This window comes from Triticum dicoccoides, chromosome 5A (assembly GCF_002162155.2).
Source record: "Triticum dicoccoides isolate Atlit2015 ecotype Zavitan chromosome 5A, WEW_v2.0, whole genome shotgun sequence".
Classification (NCBI taxonomy): Eukaryota; Viridiplantae; Streptophyta; class Magnoliopsida; order Poales; family Poaceae; genus Triticum; species Triticum dicoccoides.
In genome coordinates, this window is record NC_041388.1 from 555,559,535 (window position 1) to 555,568,965 (window position 9,431).

Here is a 9,431-nt window from a genome sequence, read left to right on the forward strand (position 1 = left end):
TGTAGTTGATGCTAGTTGGTTTATTTGGTAGAAGATCATATGTTCAGATCATATGTGCACATTAATACCCCTCTGATTATGAACATGTTTATGCTTTGTGAGTAATTACTTTTGTTCCTGAGGACATGGAAGAAGTCTTGCTATTAGTAGTCATGTGAATTTGGTTTTCGTTCGATATTTTGATGAGATGTATGTTGTCTCTCCTCTAGTGGTGTTATGTGAACGTCGATTACATGACACTTCACCATTATTTGGGCCTAGAGGAAGGCATTGGGAAGTAATAAGTAGATGATGGGTTGCTAGAGTGACAGAAGCTTAAACCCTAGTTTATGCGTTGCTTCGTAAGGGGCTGATTTGGATCCATATGTTTCATGCTATGGTTAGGTTTACCTTAATACTTTTGTTGTATTTGCGGATGCTTGCAATAAAGGTTAATCATAAGGGGGATGCTTGTCTAAGTAAGGGCAGCACCCAAGCACCGGTCCATCCACATACCAAATTATCAAAGTACCGAACGCGAATCATATGAACGTGATGAAAACTAGCTTGACGATATTCCCATGTGTCCTCGGGAGCGCTTACCATCATATAAGAGTTTGTCCAGGCTTGTGCTTTGCTATAAAAAGGATTGGGCCACCTTGCTGCACCTTATTTATTTTTGTTACTTGTTGCTCGTTACAAATTATCCTATCACAAAACTATCTATTATCATTTATTTCAGTACTTGCAGAGAATACCTTGTTGGAAACCGCTTATCATTTCCTTCTGCTCCTCGTTGGGTTCGACACTCTTACTTATCGAAAGGACTACGATAGATCCCTATACTTGTGGGTCATCACCCACCAAGACCGAGCTCAGAGCCCACCAGATCCACACCGTAGGCAGCCAGAGGAGGCTGCCGAGTGCCTCACCGCCGGCGGGCCAAGAGAAGTCGAGGTCGCGCCCACAGGGCCAGATCCGCGTCGGATCCGCACCTGCGCCAGCCCCGACCCGCCACCATGCCATGGCCTTGCACCGTGCAGCCACCATGGCCTGGACGCCCACCCGCACCGCACGGCTGAGAGCCCCTGTCGCGCTGCCGCATCTCGCGCTGCCGCCACACACCGGGAGGGGGAGAGAACCCCGCTGCCGCCGACGCCCACGGGCTTCGGCGCCCTCCGGCAGGGGCAAGGGAAAGGAAGGTTGGAGGTGGCGGCCACGTAGTGGAGGCTAGGGTTCGCCCGACGCCGCTCGCGAGAGCGACGCGGGACGTCTTTTTTTTCCCACTGCACTTTTGAAGTCCGTGTGCCGCCAGAGCTCCATATCCACATACCATAGGCATGCGAGGACGAACACGAGAAACAAGGTTGGCTTTCGGCCTTTAGGGCATGTATAATGGTGCTATCTTAGGAGTGCCACGTATGATAAATAATGAGGTGGAGGAGAGAAAACTCATAAGAAAATGTTTGTCTTATCTTATTTAAGAGAAGACAAGAGATGATGTCTTAGTACAATATGTCTCACCAGGTTTTTAGGAATAGCTAGTTATTGAAGATAAGGCTAAGAGATGATCCATTGTATACGTTCTTTTTTGTTATATCTAAATTATATATAAGACTTAAGATAAGACTATCTTATCAACCATTGTACATACCCTTAACGGTTGAGCGACGATTTCCTCTCTTCTCTTCTGGGACTTTGTATCTCCGCGTAAGTCGCTTCCCTCTGAGTCTACCAGACTCTATCTTTTGAACTTCTTTGCCAGAAGGAGAGCCAGCTGCTCAATTAGCTACAGAAGGGCAACGGCATGCAGGGCCCGGTTAATCCTTCTTTTCTAAAATAAATAAATTAATATGAGAAGCAGACAACATATGCAGTACTTCATCCGCTTTTTTTTACTCTGCATATTAGATTTCTCAGAAATCAAACTTCATAAACTTTGTCCAAATTTATATTAAGAAATTATCAACATTTACTGTATCAAATAAATATAATATGAAAATATATTCTATGATGGATCTAAAGGTATTGATTTTGTATTTTGAATGTTAATAGTTTCTTGTGTAAACACTAGTACAAATGCCCATGCGTTGCACTGGGCGGAAAATTAAATATAACATGCTTCATGTGCCATTATGCGACACTTTTTTAATCTGATCAAACCTTAGAAATAAGGTTACATTGAGTATTTCTTTTCAGACCATGAAATTTTTATGTACCCTAACAATGTTTGTCATGACCTATTTCAGCTCCTCATTTTCATTTCATCCTATGAAGCAGTAGTTGTGTATGGAATATTCTTTCAATAAACATGATCATTTTTGTACTTTAAGAAGGTGTTTTTTCAGATTTTCAAGAATATTTTTTAAGATGGAATTATTTTTATGGTGACTGTCATTTTTTGGAATATTATCGCCCTTTTTGGAGTCCCTTCACTCCGCCGCTCCGCTCCGCTCCGGGAGCTGGCGGAGCTGTAGTTAAAAAGGATGGAGCTGTAGTTCCTCCACTCCGCAGCTCCTCGTATTTTTAGGAGCTGGCGGGTTGCCAAACAGGCTCTATATTTCATGTCTTTTTTATTTTGCACTGTTTTTTTTGGGTCCATTAAGAGTGGAGGGTGTTTATTGCTAGCAGCTAGCTCAGAGTCGTTGCTGCTTCTTGCTGCGTCCTACTATGCTAGTCACCGCTCATTTGGTCCTGCCTCAAATACCTATGTATGTAGCCAACAATAAGAATGAGAAAAAAACGTGTCTCGTACCTTTCCCTACTCAGATTCCAAATAATCCCCATTCTCCAACCTAGTTGCACTGCTGAAGGCGATGGCGGCAAGCGATTGCATTCCCCATGCACCGCCCGTGATGGCGGTCTAGGCGCTCACCTTCTCGCCCCTCCCCCTCCACCTCGCCGTTTGCGGTGCCGGGTCCACGTGCTCGTCGTGGCTGTGGCCGCGGACCAGATTCCTCCGCCCCCATAGGCCTCCCCCTCTGAGCCGGCGAACAGCCTGAGCGACTCCTCCGGGAGCTCGGGCAGCGGAAGAAGGCTGCGAGTTTTTGTCCACCATTCATAAGCAATTATAAAAAGTAAAAATAAATCACACGTGAAGAAAATAGATGAGGATGATGACTTCTTTTATTAGGTAGTAGAAAAATAAGAAAGCAGTATCCCACAAAAAAATAATTAAAAATAAAATAGGAAAGCAGTATATACAATGTGTGCTGAAACAACACGTTTGTTCTCAAGAGAGAAGCTACTGGAGGAGCCGAGGAAGGAAGACGACCGGACCTAGGCCCCCATCAGTGGCGGCTCCCGCTGGTGGCGGTGGGGTGGCGGTACCCTTCACAGCTCGGCGGCCCGGCGTGATGGCTCCCGCTGCAGCTTGGCTGCCCGGCCGGGCGGCTCTTGCTGCTGACGGCGCGGCGGACCGGTGTCTCCCGGGGCTCCCGCTGCAACTCGGAGCTGCCGATGGCACCCTCATTGCTCCAGCTAGTAAAACCTAACCTCCTCCAATGATTGATGGTTGTGTGAGCTCGTTGTTACGCCCGTAATAGCCATGGCTGGACGAACATACTGATACTAATTACCGTAGCAGCTGGTCATGCTTCATTCTGGGTACATTGTATACACTACTTTGTTGAGTGATCTCCTCTAGATTCAGACTTAAATTGTATTATACACTGAAAAATGTGTAGATGCCGATGAGCATTTTCTAACTATAACCAGAGATGATTTTGAGCTCCATCTTTTCCTGGATCTCCTCTAAGTCACATGGTGGAGGATCTAAATATATGTTGTGTATCCTGGCATATGCACTTCGGTGGAATTTGACAACATATAACAAATTGATAGATAAAAAAATAAGCTGGCAACATATGTCCACTTAGTACATGGAATAGACAGAATATCACACAAAAATCTACCTGTAAAAAAATATCCCACAAAAATCATGAAGTGATGTCACAAAAAGGTTGTTCGGTTCAAATGACATGACAAATTAATCTGAGTTTACATCAAGCAAAATAATAATTCTTCCGAGTCAATATCTTAGAAATCGACGAAATTCAACACCTCTCAGAATTTAAAATAGCAACTCAACGCACTAAATATAGAGCTTGTTCCTCTTTCGAGTCCACAATTGTCAGCGTACTTCCTTGGTGATGGCGACCCTTCCTTTGTGCCGCTCACAATTGTCGGGGTACCATTCCTAACTCTTGAGATTCCTCCACTGGAATGTTTGAACGTTAATTATTTGTATGGAGGTTAAATTACAATCTATGTGACATTCATATTAGCCTCCTAGCCATGTCAACAAAAGGAATAAGTGGATACAAACAACCTAAGGATAAGCTATGCATGGATGCTATAAATTACATGGATGATCAAATGGTGAAAGTAATTGTAGAGAAGCAATATAGGAACATGTCTCCATCTTCTCCTAGGATGTTAGATAAACTTTTGTGATGTCATTCCCTTGGCCACTAAGTGATATAAGTATCGTCCCTCACACCCCACATGCTGACCGTCGACAAATGAATCATTCCCAAACACATTATTGTTATCTAGATGTACATTATAAGCACATTGCCTTTCGGTAAGATCTGAGGAGATGTGAAAACAGATCATTTTATTGCTCTTTCAGCTTGATTGTATAAAAACATGGAAAATAGTAATGACTTTTTCATTGGCGTTTTGCAGCAATAAAATGGTAGTGGTAGTGTAGAACAGAGACATACAGAGTATATCATGTTTTATTTTCTAAACTTAAAAGGATAATTTATAATGAAGAATAGAAATTCATACAAATGCCTCAATTTTTCAGAACTTCCTCAGAATGAGAACAGAAGGACACTTTATTTTTCTTGCATTTGCCGTAGAAAAATTCTTAAATATAGAGCTAAAGCTAGAATTTTGACTTCTAAAATCTGAAGATGACACAAGTGACTGAGTACACATGACACACTGAACGATCATCCATCATGTACTCAATGCATCGCGAGACAACGAAAAAGAACACTTGCAACGCATGACATCTATGTCATGATGGATGAGAGATGCGTTTATAAAAATATAAGTATTTCTGATAATGTACTGTTACAGGATATGTAGCATGCCATATTTTCTGGGCTGTTTGTCGATTCACAGCCTGCACACATATATGCAGATTGATTTATGTAACAAAAAATTTAGACAGAGAAATACCATACAAACAGTAACAAAATCACATTAGAAATAAACAGAGTATATAATTTCAGAAGAAAAAATTGTTTGCAATAGCTTTTTCAAATTAAATTAGCAGAAAAAAAGATACGGTGATCAGTTGATTGTACGTGTGTTAACTGAATGCCATCTTGCAATAGTGACTTCCTGTAACTCTCACTTGCAAAACTCTACATGTTGTAACCATACAACACTATAGTTATGTATTGATTTTAGCAAGTAAAGCTATTCTATTACATCGGATGAATCTCCATAATAAAATCTACCATAACCAGATTCTCCATGAATAATTCAGTTCACTTGTCAAGAGAAAGTAAAAAAAACTAAATATGTATAGTATGATTGGAGGATAATAAGAAAAGGGAGCATTAAATATCCCAGGACCAAACTTGCAAGATTTTCAGCTTGAAAGTAAACATACCACTTCCAATACCAACTAAAGTACTCCTGATTCCCTATTCAGTTTAAGTTAGCCATCAGACCAACCCAAACTGGTGGAGATGCAGCAAACCAGAACATAGCCTCTTAAATATTTGTTATAAGGTTGTGATTCCATGATGTTATATAGTGTGTGATATAAAAGGCTTCTTCATCATTCTCTGAACCCTTGGAAGCCTAATCGTGGCACTGAAAAATTGTTTAGAACTAACAATAACTGTTACCAAAGGAAACACGGCCTAGAAGTCCATACAATTCCTGTTTATTGGTTTACTCTGAATCAGAGAAGCAGCAGCAGACTGAGGTTCAGAGAAGAAGCGGAGCAGCAACAGTTTGGGTTCAGAGAAGATTAGGAACAACAGTTCGTTGGAGAAGGAGAGGTACAGGGGGCAGCATCAGAGAGCAGAAGCAGCAGGTTAGGGGCAGCAGCAAAGGATCAGAAGCGGAGATGTGTTCGAGGGAGAAGAAGAGCAGCAGCCAGCGGGCGAGGAGATTTGGTGAATAACTTGGGGGACACACGACATCAGAGGTCTTGGAGATGAGCTGCCGTGGCCTTCGCCAAGAACCAGAGACCAGCGCCCCTTCGTCTGGTGGTTTTAGCTTTTCTTCATGACCACCCTCACCGATGTTTTCAGTGCTCACCTAATCCTAATGTGTTCAATCACAATGCAATGAATTGAGCCACTGCACAACATGCCTGTGAGGGGCAGACGTGTTGAGGAACTTGGTCATGAGAGTCAGTTCAGGACATATGACATCAATAAGGGTTAGCCAGTTCAAGGAACTGGGCCGCGGGAAATATGGGGATGCTACACAAACTTGAAGTGCTATAGAATGCAAATATTTTAACATTTCAGAGTGCACATATGTGTTGCAGATGTTTTAAGAAGGATGAGTTTCACATCTGAATAATGTAGATACAGATTAGTAACATGATCAAGAAGGTACCTCACTGCAGCAAAGATGGTCAACATCTCTTTCATCAGTCGAGTCGTTGCTTGCTAGATTTTTTCTTAAGAAGCCAAACGATAACAAATAAAATACTTGCAACTAAATTAGTGATTTAAAAGGACAGAAGAATGAACATAAAAAGTAATATAGTTCAGAAACAATTAAGTGTGTACTGCACGAGGGAATCGGTGGTTTATACAAACCACTTAATTGTTCAGAGCAGTAGGTATTCTAACCACATCTCTAATATGTTAGAACCCACAACTAAATCTAGGGTGCTGCTCATAAGGATAATTTCTGTAGTTGAACAGAGAGTGAAGGAGGTCCTTTGGTTGTAGTATGTGTGAATCTTTCTTTTCTGAGATCATGTGTATCCAAATAATTTCCAACTCCCAAACATTTGCTCGGTGACGGACTAAACAAAAAAAATTGTTTGCAGTTATAAGATATAAATGTTTGTCACATTATTCACGTAAAAAGCTACTTTGCAAGCCTATCTTCTTCATATTCAGAGAGTAGATAAATGAAACATTGGAGTTGACGGATATCTAGAAACATACTCCCTCTGTAACAAATATAGGACCTGTTAGATCACTACTTTAGTTATCAAAAAGGTCTTATATTTGTTTACAGAGGGAGTACATGATAAGCGAGAACATAATACATCATCCAAGAAACTGAATACTTGAGCACTCCCAACTGATGTTTCCTTTGAGGATGTGTGTGCTATTCTAGTCCCAACTTGCATTGTTGTTTTTTTTTGTGTTGAAATATGAAAGCTCTACCCAAAGCACAACAGGCCAAGCAGATGGCGGTAATAGTATTACCCATTTAAAAATATCCTCCTATAACTGAAATATTTATCTTAGACCTATCCAGCAAACTATGTGTCATGTGTCTTTCATAAAAAATTTCCAAAGAAACATTGCAGATCAAGTAAGATAATTTATATAATCTCACATAAAGGAAAGCATCCATCCTTTCATTTGGTCGGCCACCTTTATTTCAGGAAGTATAACCAGGAAATTGATCATAGTTGTCAGATGCTCATAATTCAATTCATTTTTATCTGCAAGGCTGTATAAAAGGCTTTTTTGCGGGGTTGTATAAAAGGCTCTTGATTAGGCTAGTAGCAGAACTTACTAATGTGTGTGCCCGTCGATCGGTTTGTATGTATCAGTAGATGTGCATACATGCAGGACTATGACTTTGCATATCTATGTGGCATCACAGAATGAACTCATTATCCATCATGCTAGACATTTTATCAAGAGCCAATGTAATTAAGACGTGCTAGGAGCAAACCTGGAGCTTGAGTCCATCAGCTGGGCGGCCCTGTTTAAGATTCAGGTCAGTAAATCCCCAAGCTCGTTTTTATAACCTTCTGCCTCTTCCTTCGTTGTTGAATCAACCGATCAATGGACTTGGTCTGTCTAGTCTGTCGATCCATGCTCCCAGTGGCTGTCACTTCCTCAAATAATCGGGCTTCCACAACATCCTGCACCATGGCATGCGCCTCCGCCCTCACATCCACCTTACCCTCTTGTTCCCGGTCAACATGTTCAGGCAGTAAAGCATCAACCATGACCTCCTCCCCGGCCTCGCCCATGTCGCTGTCATCAACGATCTCGACGGCGCGCTCCTCCTCGGCCCAGCATGAAGGCCTGCATCGACGAAGCTCCAGATCAAGGTTTTCTCTTTGATAAATCAAGCAGTCCTAATCTCTCTGAAAAATCCTCAATTTACATGTTCTCCTTCCTTCCCAGCCATGGCCAAGACTATACTCCTCCTTTCATTGAAGGGACCTTCTCAGCCATGTCATTTATCTACAATCAGAAAAATCAAGGTAAATAATACAGATTTATTTTCTTCAACAGATAGTATAACATGGGACAATCAGATGGACAGAAAGATGCAGTACTCACAGCAAAGATAAAGCTCATGAACATTGGCTTGGACAAGCACACAAACACCTTGTGTGCAAAAAATAACAGAGAACATCCACAAGCTATGACCAGCTAAATCTATCCCTGTTGATGAGAAGCATCAGTTGAGGTGGAGGGCAGTGCAGAGGGGACGGTGAGGTCGCCGGCGAGTGCAACGACGACCGGCTGGTGGTGGGCCTTGTCCTCGATGCGCTGGAGGGGCGTCTCCCTCGAGCACAGGACGAGGAGGCAGGGGACGAGCTACAGGAACTCCATGGTGGAGGTCATGGCGGGTTCGGCGGCGCCGGATCGGGTAGAGGAGGTGGAGGGAGCGCGGATCCGGGAGGTAGGCGTCGGATCTGGCTGGTGGAGGTCCCGTGGCGGCGTTCGAACCTCCAAGGAGAGCTCGAGGACGGGACATCCATGGCGCTGAGCTCCTGGATAGGAGAGACAAGGAGATTAGAGAGAGAGAAGGCATGGGAGCGGCGGCGTGACCTGGGTGGTCAGCGGCGGCGGCAGCGCCGGTCGCCAGACGACGCGCGAGGGAGGCCAGGGAGGAGGCGCACGGGAGAAGGAGCTCGAGGTCGGGCGCTGGTAGTGGCGGCGGCACTCGGGCCTGGGCGGGCCAGATCTGGGCTCGAAACGGTTTTTCTCACTTTAAAAAGGACCGCGGGTTGAATATCAAAAACTACAGGGACTTTTCTGCAAAATTGGCACGACATACAACCAGAAGCGGTAGCTGGTTTATTATTATTGTATATTGTATATATATATATATATATTACGGGAGAGAGGAGACTGAATGTTTTAAGCCATCAAGGGGCCTTAGGCAGGGGGACCCCCTCTCCCCCTACCTGTTCTTATTATGCACTGAAGGTTTGACAGCCCTGTTAACACATGCTGAAGCAACAGGAGCACTGGAAGCAG

The 9,431-nt window shown here is 43.2% G+C and overlaps 1 long non-coding RNA gene across 2 annotated transcripts; it reads right to left on the bottom strand.

The window, feature by feature from the left end:
- Positions 1–3,894: 3,894 nt before the first annotated feature.
- LOC119302789 lies at positions 3,895–9,106 on the bottom strand. 2 transcript variants are annotated; one of them, XR_005147741.1, is made up of 3 exons: positions 8,505–9,106; positions 6,577–8,405; positions 3,895–4,198 (listed from the first exon to the last, which is right to left on the bottom strand). It is a non-coding gene; the product is annotated as an uncharacterized LOC119302789 (long non-coding RNA). The 2 variants fall into 2 exon arrangements; XR_005147740.1 differs by lacking the exon at positions 3,895–4,198 and having other exon boundaries at positions 7,670–8,243; positions 8,326–8,405.
- Between the last annotated feature and the right edge of the window lie 325 nt (positions 9,107–9,431).